The 14,246-nt window shown below is 40.3% G+C and overlaps 1 protein-coding gene across 1 annotated transcript in view; it reads right to left on the bottom strand.

The window, feature by feature from the left end:
- The window catches only part of LOC122816248 (aurora kinase A-B-like), a 284,795-nt gene extending 272,348 nt beyond the window's left edge, over window positions 1-12,447 (bottom strand). The window contains exon 1 of the mRNA XM_044088988.1: window positions 11,879-12,447. The gene's annotated coding sequence lies outside the window, so the exon portion shown is untranslated. The remainder of the gene's footprint in view (window positions 1-11,878) is intronic.
- Between the last annotated feature and the right edge of the window lie 1,799 nt (window positions 12,448-14,246).

Raw genomic sequence — 14,246 nt, forward strand, 5'->3', positions numbered from 1 at the left:
AAGAAAAGGAGCAAACTAAAGTTTGTGGAACAATACATGCAGAGTAATGTTTAGGAGTGAGGTTTAAGGTAAGGCAGGAATTGAGCAGTTTATAGAAAGTTAAAAAGTGCACACAATTCACTTCTTTATTTTCAGTCTCCTCATCCCAGTGTTTGACCCAACATTTCACTAGACAGAATCGCCTAAGGTATTAAGCTCCTCAAACAAGCCCCATCTGTTCTAAAGACTTTCCTCAGCTCCAAAAGTAACAGCAGTCAACTAGGAAGGAAAATAAATGCTAAACTGGAACCACCACCAGAAGCCTGATTTGCTGCGACACCTTGAAACATTACCAGCCTAAGAAACCAAGAAAACCCTTGATGGTGTACTATGGATAAAATGGGAAATTCTTTGCAGCTTAGGAAAGAATCATGTGCTAAGCTGTCATTAGTCCTGTTAAGGAAATCCTCAGATGTGTACTAGGCTAATGGCCTTTACAAGCCTAGCTATAGGATTACCCCGGCATTGCCACCCAACCTTAGTTCCCAGTGCTTGTCGAGTAGAGCCACTGGAGTTATCCCAGGCATGAATTTTCCATTTCCCATCTACACAAGATTTCTCTTTAACAGCGTCAGTGAGGCACTCTGCTTGACATGTATGGCAAGTCTATTCCACATCATGGGCAGTCTGAGTTATGAACTTGTCCATTACGCTCAGTCGATTGTGGTAATGAGGTCTCTGGAGCGTGTGGTGCAGAAGAATTGGGATACATTTAGATGTAGCATTTCTAACAGCTGGGTCAGACACTGCTTTGTAAGGCAAGCAGAGAGCACCTCCAAGTAGGTGAGGAGAGAGAATAGTTGATGTCCGTCCATAAAGGACAAGTGTTTAAGGCCTAGGATCCTTTTTGTGAGGTACTTTTGCAGCCTCTCCAGTTGTTGCAGATGTCTAGTGAGGTACATGCCAAATGGAGCACAGTACTCCAACTCTTTCCTCATTAGGCCAGTCATGGAGACCATGACCTCTTTCTTCCTGGATGCAAAATCCTTAGTAATGAGACGTGCCACATAGGACGTTGATCACTGTGGCAATGTGGTGATAAAAAGGTTGCCGTCAACCTGTGTTCCCAGATCTCAACACCTTCTGTAGCCAGTGGACTAAATGTGGTAATTCATGGGAACCAAATTTTTCCCCAAAGGGGAGGGCTACATTTTTTGGTGTTGAGCTTAAGGCCATGGTGCTGACACCAGTCACTGGTCTCAGCAAGGCAATTCTGTAGGATGTCATCACTTGGGGAGTTGATGATAGCTCCCAACTTACAATAGTCAGCGAACTCTGTCATCCAGAGTCCTTTTGTGTTGACCTGAACTTCACAGAAGTAGATGCCAAACAGGAGAGGACCCAGGACCAAACCCTGTGCAACTCCACTCGTGACTAGCTGGCAGTCTGACTTGGAGTCAGCTACTTTCACACTGGGTTCTGTGAGCCAGTTTGCAACCCACCTAGTGATACAGGGCTTGAGGCCTAGCTTAATGAGTTTTTCTAAGATTCCGAGTGGGGAATGTTATCAAACTCATTGACCAGATCAAGGTAGGCTGTATGAACCACCTTGCCCTCATCCACAGCTCTGGTTACCAATTCAAAGAAGTCGACCAAGTTGAACAGCCATGATCTACCCTTCACAAAACCAAATTGTGTGGGATCCAGAGAGTATGGAGATTCCCTGTGTCCATACTGGGTCCGCAATTAGGTGTTCCACAGCTTTGCATATCAGACAGTCAGGCTAATGGGGCAATAATTCCCAGGGTCTGTAGTCACTCCTTTGTGGAGGGATGACTAGCAGTGCGCCATTCGGTAGGGACAAAGCCCGAGGTGCAGCCATGATTGAACAGGGCACACAGGGTGAGGTGCCAGTTCACTCTGTAGTTCATGTAGAACACAGCCAGGGATATTGTCAGGTTCCATAGAAGCTGTATTAGACATGGGCAGTGCTGTTTTTAATGTGTGCAGCAGTAATAGTGGGTGCCTGGCAATCTATTGGTATTGTGATTGGTCCTTCGGTGGGGGAAAACACGATCCGGCCAGTATATTGGCAATATCCTCATTTGCTCAGTATGAGATACCATTGTGCAGTTGCTCAGAATAAATCTGGGCATTACGGTGGAAATTCTTTACATAACTATAGAAGGTCTTGTGGTGGTCTTTACTATCTGCTGCAATTCTGTTTTCATAGCTAGCTTTAGAGGATTTGATGAGGGATCTCAACTTTTTGTCGAGGCTGATGGAGTTTCCAGTCTTGGGACTTCACTTTACAACAGGAGGAAACTGATGCCGAATAAAGTTTATGGCAGGGGACCACCAGACTGGTTTCCTTTTTTGGAGGACTGTGTCTTGGTTCTGTTTGGTATGGTGAGATCCATGCATTTGTGTGTGTTCATACAGTGCATTGGTGTACGATTCGGTCATGCAACTATTCTCCATTTGTATGGGTGCCGTGAAGTTACCCACCTCTTGCTTTTAGGAGCCCAAAATTAGTTTTTCATGGTTGTTACCTTTTTAACGGTAGGGGGGATTCCAAGGTGCTTAGTTTGTGGTCAGATCTAACCAGGGAGGAGTTGACTGTGTAGAGAAAGTCACCCATGTTGGTAATGACCAGGTTCAAGGATGTTGCTACCTCTAGTGGTTAAGGAGATGGTCCAGGGCAATGGAATTAATGAATTCCAGGAAATGTTGGGCAAGTATATTGGTACAAGAGTAGCTTTCCTCAGTTAATGGAGGGGTAGTTGAAGTCACCCAGTGTGTGTGTTAGGTTGGACCCAAATTCTCCAGGGTGCGGAGTGCACGTCTTGCGACATGACTGGGGACATATAGCACACTGACCTGAACTGCTGTCTTTGCCAATGTCAGCTGCACCTGAAGTATCTCTGATGCGTTATGTTGGGCTACCAGTCTGGAGGTGTGTACATACTTTGTGAAAATGGAAACACCACCTTCAGCCCAAGTTCCGGGGGCAAAAGGTGTGGAATGAGTTATAGCCTGGTAGTGCAGGGGTGCTTTCTGCTGCCTTGAACCAGGTCTCTGTTACAGCACAAGTGTTTGTTCTCCATTTTAAAGGAGTACTTCGTGCAAATACATTGAGATTTAGAATTCGTGTCGAGCAGCATGATCCTCAGATTGCATTAGCCGTTATGGTAGTAATTTAGTCTTTGGAACACAGCCTAAAAAAAGGCTCTATAGGGGTGGCAAAAGCCTTGGCCAGTATCTGGAAGCCCAGGGTTGACAGATGCAGGCCATCTCTGGCAAAGCTTCGAGGTCTGCCAATCATATCAGACCAGGCAGACAGATACTAGATCCCCTTAGAATGACACCAAAACTTAACCAATTGCTGAAATTAATCATTTTCAGCTTGTACTGTGGTATCATTCTGGGTGATGGTAGGGTGCTGCTCAGGGCTAGGATCATACCTGCCTGGGCTACATAATCTGAGAGCTCCTCCATGTCTCTTTATGTAGTCGAGGGAGGCAAGTCTCAGGTCATTCACACCCACATGTTCAATGTCATATTTGTACTTGAGGGACCAGAGTGCGTGCGTTGTGGCTGATCCTGGCACCTGACAGGCAGCCGACTTTTCACCTTTTTCAACCTATTGAGTGGGACATCATTGTGCCTCACTAAGAGTCATGTATGACTAGTGTTGGGCATTCAGCTTTGCCTTGGGGACATTGGTTGTGTGGTACACTGTTTAGAAGAGTTGTCTCGTGATACGTGCTGTGGTGGTAGACTACGTTTCTGCCTTGGAGATCACTGATGTGGGTGTTTTTTTTTGAGAGCCTCCGAAAGTGGATGTGTGTGTTGTGTTGTGTGGTGCAGTGGTGTGTGTGTGTGTGTGTGTGTGGTGTGTTGACCTTCTCCCTTGACCAGCCAGCTATTCCAGTCAGGGCTGGCTGGCTGGCTTCCAATTATAATAAACAAGTGCTCATCAGGAGTCAGCGGAAAGAGATGGCATTAATAAGTATTGGAGCAATTTCCTTGTAGAACGTTTAATGCTGGTAGCACTTGTGCTACAGTAATTGCTACATGAAGTCTGGTAAAGTGCTAGACTAAAGCTAGTAGAAAGTGCAGAAAAGAACTAGCCGATCTAAGCATACCAGTTCTACTTATTTTCACATTTACCTTTACAACAGGCCAAACCAAGAAGAAATTCTGCAGTGTGAAGTTCACTCCTTAAAATATATGTTACGCACCTAGTTCACCAATAAATTAAAGATATATAAACAAGCTTATGTTGTCTAAAGTGCAGGATTATGAGGTACTAGAATTAACTGGAAGAGAACTGAATAGAAGGCAGTTATATTAATGAGTCTATAAACACTGAACAAAAGAATGTTTACACTACCATGTTTTTAAAGCAATTATCTTCAGAATGAGTGATAATTGCAGGTGAATTTAATACACCAAGTGTGGAGTACGTTGCATTTGAGACAAAGGAAATGGGCAGTAAGTGAACTAGTCAGCCCAATCTATGGGCACAAACACTGTAGCAGAACCTCCAAGAATGAACCAGTTATCGTATTTGTGTGGCTTAAGGCTGGACTTAATGTTAGTTGCAAAATCTTGGACAGACTTCAGGGCCCTAATCATTATGTCACTGTTTTTAATACTATTAATTTCCAGGTGCTAACATTGCATAATCTGTAATAGACTGTTTTAGCTAATCAACAGACAGACATCCTGGGAAATGGAACTATAAAGAAATACTGCACAAGAAAGGTATTTTAGAATCATGGGAGATTCATTACACATTTATTGTGGAACATGGTGGGGGCACAAACATACCCACGCAGTGCGACTTCTGCAGTTACATAAAAAGAGTCCTATACAGTTAATATCAGATCCTGATACAATGATACTGATGCTAGAAATTACAGGAAGTTATTCAGATTACCAAAATAGAAGAGTTTGACCTTGCTGAACACAGTTTAAAACTTCATTTTCTTACTAATGAACCCAAGCCTTTATCCAATATTTGGCTAAATTTACTAGGAGCAGGATTCTTGGAACTTGCTTCCTAAAAAATCAAAGTTCAATGAAACCAGTCTCACTAGCATTTAGTCTAGATGTCCTTATTCCCTGAGCTTTAATAACATTCTTAAAAAGATTAATGTGGTGTTCATGCTACATCGGTGTAAATGTGCGTTCCTATGACAGGTCTTCCTATATACCTGTGTCTACAGTGTTATCCATCCTTTTAGATATCCAGAAACTGACTTATGCTGAACCTCAAGAAACCAGTAGCATTTTTCAAATACTCAAATGCCATAAGCTGTTCTTCAGTCCCTTTCCACAACACAAAATCAACAATAAATCTGCGATAAAAGTGGATGCACTTTGAATACAGAGAATTGAGGACAAACCTTTCCTCCCATACAATCATAATAATGTTGGTGTAGCTATTATGATTTTCAATTAACTTCATCAGAAGGCAGATGAAATCTACTGCAAAAAGTGATTGTACAAACTAGTAAAAAAATCTTGATAATCTTGGTTGACATTTAAATAAATGATTCAATAGTTGTGGAAAAGGACTTAACAGTTTATGGCATTTTGTAAGTATTTCAACACTACTGGTGAAACTGGTTTAAGAAGAAAGCTCAAGAATAGAGGTTATAATAGGAGAGTAGACAGTATTTTACATACCATATCATATTATAGACTCACACAAGGGAGACCTAATTTTTCAGAGGGTCCACTGGGGGGGTAGAGAAACAGATGAAGGAATGTAAGAGTAATTCACACTAAAGGTACCCATGTTTTACCCAAGTAATGTTAAGATGACTCAGATTTTTGAGAAACACTGGCAGGTCTTGACAGTGAACCCAGACGTTACAGCCACTGTGGGCGAGACCATTTTTTTTTTATACAAGAACAAAAAATCTCTGAAAAGGAAGTTAAGCTACCCCAGGATTGGAGAGACAGAGGATGGTGCAGCTTTAAGGTGAAAGCTAACACATGTAATTTGGTCCATCTAGCATCCTGTGTAGTATATCAATTGTTTTATGTAGGTAAAATGGACAGACAATAGGACTGAATGAGAGAACACCTGTACAATATTAGTATACAGTCCAATACCAATGCATTAGCCAAGCATGTGAAATCAAACAATGATACACAGATTTAGGCTCCTAGTTGTAGAGACCATCAGAATGAATTGGGGGGGGGGGGGTGACATTAGAACTCAAACATCTAGGAGGAGATGGATAATTAGACTAGAGGCACATGGTTTAAATGACAGGGTATCCATTAAACCCAACCTCAAAAATACGAGTCTTAAGTAAATAAAATTTAAGATTTTTTTGCTTTATTTTGGGTTCCCTTGCTTTATGGATTAATGAGTTAATAAGTTAATTACTGAACTGTTTTTGTTGGTTGAGAGTTTTATTTAAAACTTGTTCGGATGAAGCAGTATTCTTTGGCTGCTAAAGTGCTTGCATCTACATTAAATGTTTTTGGTTTCATGTTTGACTTGTGTTTCTATTTACCATTAGTGCTTAGATTGTAAATATACATAAAAAAAAAAACACATCACAGCATCTGTAACCTCTAGGCTTTGGAATATTTTCTAAAATATTCATCTCACCCATAGTGCCTTTTTCCACACAATGCCAAACTGACAAGCATTCCAACTTAAAAAATCAATCCAAGGGCATCTAAAAGGCATTATAACTCAATGCCAGGAGCTTAAACAAGACTCTCACCTCCATCGGTAAAGTTAGAGACATTGTTTAAAGTTGCAGAGCTCTGCAGCAGTGCAGGGATACAATGCCTTCCACACATTTTAGTCCACCTACTGCACAGGCAGGGTTTAAAAGCGAAGTGTCTACATCAAAAGCAAATATACTTCATGGTTGGTCAAACAGGATGAGGCATTTGAGACTACCCATGTCCAAATTACCATAGGTAACCATAGCCTTGCAAGCTATAGATCACTCTCCCTGACCCACAAAACCTACAACTTGTACTTTAGGTCTACCAGAGACAACATGCAACCAAATACCATATTCACAGGGGATTTTACCTCTCTAAAAACTGGGAAACTTACACAACCCCAAACATGCAGGGCCCAGCGATTCCTGGACTTTGTGAACAAGCAACAAACTATTCTAAAACAGTTATGTATTACGCAATTAACAGACAATTTCAAACCTCTCCAAACATGGAAAATACAAGCTATACAAAACTGTATAAAAGTGTATAATCATTTTATTAGATACAGACAGCTGTGCCTACCCGGATCACTCTGGAGAAATCCAAATAATTTTCCTTTTGTTATACAAAGGAATAGCTATAATTAGAAATTATAAATGCCCATCAGGATAAAAACTCACAGCTAGAGAGTCAGAAGACACAGGAAACCTGAAGCTGCAATTTTACCTCTTTCCTCCCATGCCACCCCTCCCCAAACAAACAATCCCTCCCCAGTGTCATTAGGGAGCAGGTCCTAAATGCACTCTAAAGCCAAGAACGTGGCATCAATGGGACCAGATAATATCCCAGGATAGCTCCCAAACAGCCTGAAACATGACCTCTGAAGTCACTAATCAATCTCCAGACAAGCAGTCACCATGTGAATGGAGAACCGCAATGGTCATCCCTCCGAACAGTAAACCATCAATGAACCCCTGAGAACTACAGGCTCACAATCCTGACTATTCTCATAAGCAAAACCCCGTAAATAATTAAAATGAGGATTAATGACATGGGAAGCCTTCAGACACTCAATTCAACCCAATCTGGAATGGTCAAAAGCATATACCTATTCAACCTGGTGGACTTCAGTGCCAAGGCAAAAATTAGAGGATCAGGGCAAAATGGCGCCTACTGCCTATCTTGACCCGGCTATGGATTTGATGCAATATCCCACTCAGGCATTGTAAACAAGCCACAAAATTAGGCATTAGCCACCGTTTTAAGTTTGATAGCCAGCTGGCTCTCAGGATCCTGAAAGCCAGAACAGGGAGACCTCCACAGAGATGACTGTCACTGGCAGAGTTCCTGAGAGTTTGTGTTAAGGCTTCTCCTTTTTGGCATTTACTTTTCAGAATTCAAAGCAAATATCAAAGTCCTCTGGCTGGAGTTAGCAATCACAGAAACCACCCTGGGCACCAACACCCTACAGGAAGGGCCAACACAGAAAAAGGATTGGTGCCAAAGCCACAGCTTAAATCTCAGTGCCAAGAAAGGCATAATAGTATCCTTTGGGAAGGCAACCACCCTAGTAAACTACCTTATTGATAACACACCCAGAGTAAATGTAGTAGCCAGGAATTTGAGAATGTTGTGTGGGACAGTAATCTAGCTTTTAACCAATGTGTGGCTAAGATGGTAAGAAAAATCCCTTTATACTACTCACCTTATAAGCAAGGTTCATCTACTCCAAGGAGTCATCATTCCTTTATTCAGACGTCAGACCCAATGTTGATAACCACCCCACCCCCAGTATGTACCAGACAAGCCAAATGCAACTGGAATGTCCACAAAAGAATTCAGGTGTTAGCACGTCCTGTGCAGATCACTTCAAAAGCCCCTCTCTATATACAGTTTCCTACAGACTGCCAAGAGGGGATTTATGCTCAGCATACAAGACATCCTCAGATCCAACTCTGAGGAGACTTAAATAGGACCTGTTGGAGAAACAGATGACAAGTCTAATACCCCCCCCTCCAGAATTAGCATTCCATTCATTTGAAACAAAGTTCCCCAACCTTAAGTGTAATCTAGACCAGTAGATGGGAAATTGGAAATCCACCCCTCTGATGGTTAGAGGCAGTGAATCTTACACTAGTTTACACATATCCCTTAAAATAACCTCCAAGACAAAAACACATTTGGAATGTGTGGGTATGATAAAGATCTAACACTACACTCTTATGAATTAGCCTTTGTAATTTAAGAAAGAACCCAGAGCTAGGTAAACAGCTAAAGCCAAACCATAAAGACAACAACAGTGCTAAACCAAGGGATGAATTTGCATTTCCCCATGCATTTAAACAGAGTACTTTAGGTGAAGAAAATTAGACAATTTCATATAAGTGACAGCCTCTGATAAATAGATCATATTACAGGGACAGTCGTGTACGTTACACAGACAGTCGTACACGTTACAGAAGAGACTACATCAACTGGGTGCTTATTCACCATCAGACTTGCAGGTGCACAGCACACTAGGGAGGCTCAGGTATGCATAGTCTCTAAGAGGAGAGAAAATGACAGTTTTCTAGCCTGAATGATAGAGGGACAAGGATTTGAGATTTGTCAGTGTAGTTTTTATGACTTAGGCCCCTGAATTTACATGCGAGAAAGCAGTGGGTTTGTTAAAGTTGCATTAAGTGTTTGCATTAAGTGTTTGCACAAGTACATACACAAGGAGCCATACTCCACGAGTGGCTTAATACATGCCTAGTCCAGTGGAAGGATTGCATCCCTGGGCCTACACACCACACCTTCACTATGAAAGGACCTTCTTACAATAGCGGATATGTGGTGATCATATGAAAGTTTGTTGCCCACAAGACTAGTGACAGGTCCACTTGGAGGCAAGGATGCCTACCCAAATTCCCTTATCCAACAAGCCATCCCAGGATCAACATTTATCAATACTGGAGTGTAGGATGGTGAACACCTTTGATAGGTCTAGATATATGGGGTGTACTAATTTTCCATCTTCCACTTTCTAAGAGAGATTAAGCTGACAGGATCTACCCTTAAAAGCCAAACTGGCTTGGTTCAAGTTTGTTACCCAAGTAAGTCTTAGATAATGAATCCTGTTGGAATGACAGTCTAACAGGTTTTGCCACAAACCACACTAATATAAGGAGAAGTACAGCTTCAATGATAGCACCAATATTTTCTAACATTTTGACTGTCTGTGGGAAAGCATCAAGAAATTCGTCTCCTACAAAACATGTGGCATTAACTACCACCTTTCACGTTGAATTTGAATTACGACACCCATCTGAGCCTATTAAATATTTCTGCTCAAACCCAAGCTTACAATTGTAATTATAAGACACACCTAGCTAAGGAGCTAGTCACTTCACACTGATGGCATGTATATAATGAACACAAAAAGTTTACAACCTATTAAATTTTTACCAATTTGAAGTTCATAGAAGTAGTCGGTGGTGCAAAAAAGGAAAGAAAATGAAACCTGACTGGAGGCAAACATAGGAAGCTCCCGTCAACCACCATTTCTTGGAAGGATTCATAAAAACCTGTGACACCATGAACTAGTGGACAACAGGGTGATAAACTAGAGAGTAGAGGACTTACATTAGTGTTTAACATGCAGCAAGTAGTCTGGTTTGTGTGCAGGACTGTTTCTACAACGATACAGAAACGAGTCATTAAACCCTCACGAGTTGCCTTCTGAGCAAATAAACTGATATATTGTTACATATGGCTTATTCAGAAAGTACAGTCACAAATGAGATGCAATGAACACAAGTACATAATATGGACATTCAGTAAAGCCCGAATGACTTACAAAAACAGCTTCATGAAAGACCCTATAGGTACTACATTTTGGTCTGTATTAAAGGTGTCTGTAGATTGGGGGGGGGGGTTACTTTCATGATAAAGCAGGCTTAATCTCCATCAAATTTCTCTTCAACATGGTGTCATATTTCTCCAAATGCTGTCATTTCCAGTAATCTGGATAATGGGTATCAAGTTTGGAATTACGCAGGACAAACAAACAGATATGATCTTAAGCAAGTTGAGAGGAACAAAAAAATGCCATACTGTATAGCTAAAAATAAATAAGCTGCAAAATGCCAAAATTTGCACAATTACCACAAATAATCATAATACCCGCGGTGGTGGTGCTGCGGTAGCGTTGTCTCCTCACAGTAAGACGCTGTCTGGCTCGATCTCAGCTAGAGCATCTTCTTCGTAAAGACATGCGCGAATGAGCGTGCCTTCGTTGAAGGTTGTGCGTCAGGGCTGGTAACTCGGCACGTAAAAACTACCAATCATTAGCGGACCGGAGTTCCACTGTGGCGACCCGTAAACGGGAAAAGCCGAAAGACAACAGCCATAAATAATCATAATATAGCTCTCCATACGGGTTCACAAATATAGTACATAATGCTGAACTATTTGAAGAAGAGTTAATACAATGCAATAACTAAACACTACCATATACTGGTGTAAAGAGGCAATCACCAGATTTCAGTTACCCTTGAAAAAGCACGATTAATATAGGAGTGAGCATAAGTATTCCACCCACATGCACAAAAGAAAAAAAAAAACAAAGAAATCAAAATATATTGTCACGTTATTTACGCGAAAAAAAAACCAAAAGCAGTCTAAATACACTGCGTAGACTTTTATTACGTGACGGTGACATTAGAAACTGTCAATACGACAGACTTCAGTTAGCACTACGAGTGAAATCATGACAACGGTCATCAAAGCAATAAGTAAAGGCGTTTCTGGAAGCAAAACATACTGCATGCAGTACGCCAAAGAAATCAAACGTTCATGTACACTTGTCAAACAGAGAAATATCTATGACATTTTAAAACATTCGATTTCCCCCGAGAGAAACAAAGTATTTTATGCGACCGGAAACCCAGTTTAAAAACCTACACAAACGATCGCTGCACTTTTAAAATTATAATCCACCAGACAATGAGATGATAACTCTGTATAACGAATAGATTAACCCACCCAAAAACGTGTTCAACTTAACAAATACCCAGTTCTGCAACCCCATTTGCCCTATACGTAAGGCCAAACCATTGAGCCACAATAAAGCAGATAAGTACAACTTTACATCGTTCTCATCACAATTGCACATTCATAAATTGTAATATCTAATTATCCATACAAAAATTACCAACTATGTCCTACTAAGATAAAGACGAAGCCACACAAATCAAGAGACCATCCAAGGACTGCTTTTACTTCTGTTTAAATTCAAATGCTCCGCCTTTAAATGCATTTAATAAATTCAAAGCGCTCATTGGCTGAAAATAAACAGATGCTTGTGATAGGTACTAAGCTGCAACTGTCTCGTGCTCCATAATACGGAAGAACGTAGGGACGTACGTAAAGAGCAAGAAGAATTCTGTCTGCTTTTATAGCTTGGGTGACGTGTAGTATTCTAACGCGCTTTGGCGTGGTTTTGTTGCTATGGAACTTTAAATCTGTCGTGAACCTCAGTTTTTGTTGGAAGGTCTTTAATACGTCCAAGCTGTTAATCGCTTATAAAAAACGATAATTAATAGAAACCACGCTCCTAAGACAGTCCCCGTGATTAATCTTGATAAAGTAAAAACAAAGGCAAAGGAGCAAACCTATGCAGAGTAACGTTATGCACATAAACAAAAGTTCAGTCCAGTAGACAAAGGTTCCATAAAAAATCCAATAAAATGTTTATTCTGAATACAAAGCAAATAAGCGCTTTCGCCAAGAAGCTTCCTCAGACCATTAACAGAGGACACAAGTAACACTTTTTATATATCTTGTTAATTAATTATGCAAATAATTGACATCATTGCCTACATTAAAATATGCTTTAAAAGGGAAATATAACTCAAACAAATATGTATACAGCATTTCTTCCATATTATATCAAGATACTAAATAACAGTAATTAATACTAAAAATGAGTGTACATAAATAAAATGGACAAAACACGTATTATCTCATAACTGTCTGTGTCTTTCTGCTTATCCCGGTTAGGGGTCGCCAAAGCGGAACTCCGGTCCGCCATTGTTTGGTAGTGGATTTTTACATGCAGAGTTACCAGCCCTGACGCACAACCTTCAACGAAGGCACGCCCATTCACGCATGCCTCCACACAGAAGACGCTCTTGCTGAGAATCGAACGCGATGTCTTGCTGTGAGGCCACAACGCTACCGCAGCGCCACTACCGCGGGTATTGTATTATCTCACAACTAATTTCCTGTTCTTCAAAACTGGTTTAAGAGAGATTTTATCATTCAAACTTGGGCTTTGTTTGATGATCCATCTCAACTCAATTCTTTCAATGTAATTTCTAACATCCCCTCCCCTCATAGTAGCTGTATTGACATGGAGGGCCTTAAACTTGTTCAGAAATTTCCTTTATTTTTTACACATGATGTTGGAAATGTCAAAGACATTATTCAGAGACATTGGGGGGTTTGACTGTTGGCTCATGTATTAAAGAGGTAGTAGGTAACAACCCTCATTTTCTATTTAGGAACAAGAAAAATTTACATAGGCTTTTGTGTTACCCTAGGACTTTTCATTCTCACAGTCTTGATCCTGTACTTAAATGTACATCCCCATGTAACAGTTGTAATTTCTGTAATTTTATACTTTAAAATACTATGTTTGTTCATCCGTTACTTCTCAATGTTTTATAAGTGGTGTGGAAGACAACTGTAACACGGAACATGTAGTATACCTTGCTCAGTGTATATCCTGTCCTGCCTTCTGTGTCGGTAAAACTGACAGAAGGCTTACAGACAAAATAAGAGAACATTTATATCAGATACGTATTAAATCCAGTACTAATGTATTGTCTAAGCATGTCCTTGAAACGGGTAGCTTACACACATTCATGTTTATGGCCCTCCATGTCAATACACCTAGTATGAGGGGAGGAGATGTTAGAAATTACAATGAAAGAATTGAGATGAGATGGATCATCAAACCTAGGGCACATATTAAAACAGGTTTGAATGATAAAATCTCTCTTAAACCGGTTTTGAAGAACAGGAAATTAGTTGTGAGATAATGTGTTTTTTCCATTTTATTTATGCACACTCATTTTTTGTATTAATTACTGTTATTTAGTATCTTGATATAATATGGAAGAAATGCTGCATACATATATATTTGTTTGAGAGTTATATTTCCCTTTTAAAGCATATTTTAATGTAGGCAATGGTGTCATCAATTATTTGCATAATTAATTAACAAGATATATAAGGGGAAGTGTTACTTATGTCCTCTGTTAATGGTCTGAGGAAGGCCTGTTGGCGAAAGCGCTTACCTGCTTTGTATTCAGAATAAATGTTTTATTGGATTTTTATGGAACCTTTGTCTACTGGACTGAACCTTTGTTTATGTGCATAACGTTACTCTGCATAGGTTTGCTTCTTTGTCTTTGTTTTTATTTTATCAAGATTAATCACGGGGACTGACTTAGGAGCATTTATTTCCTGGTGGTTTCTGTTAATTATCGTTTTTTATACATTTGTATTTATACTCT

Source organism: Protopterus annectens, chromosome 12.part0 (genome assembly GCF_019279795.1).
Source record: "Protopterus annectens isolate FY-2018-M chromosome 12.part0, PAN1.0, whole genome shotgun sequence".
Classification (NCBI taxonomy): domain Eukaryota; kingdom Metazoa; phylum Chordata; order Ceratodontiformes; family Protopteridae; genus Protopterus; species Protopterus annectens.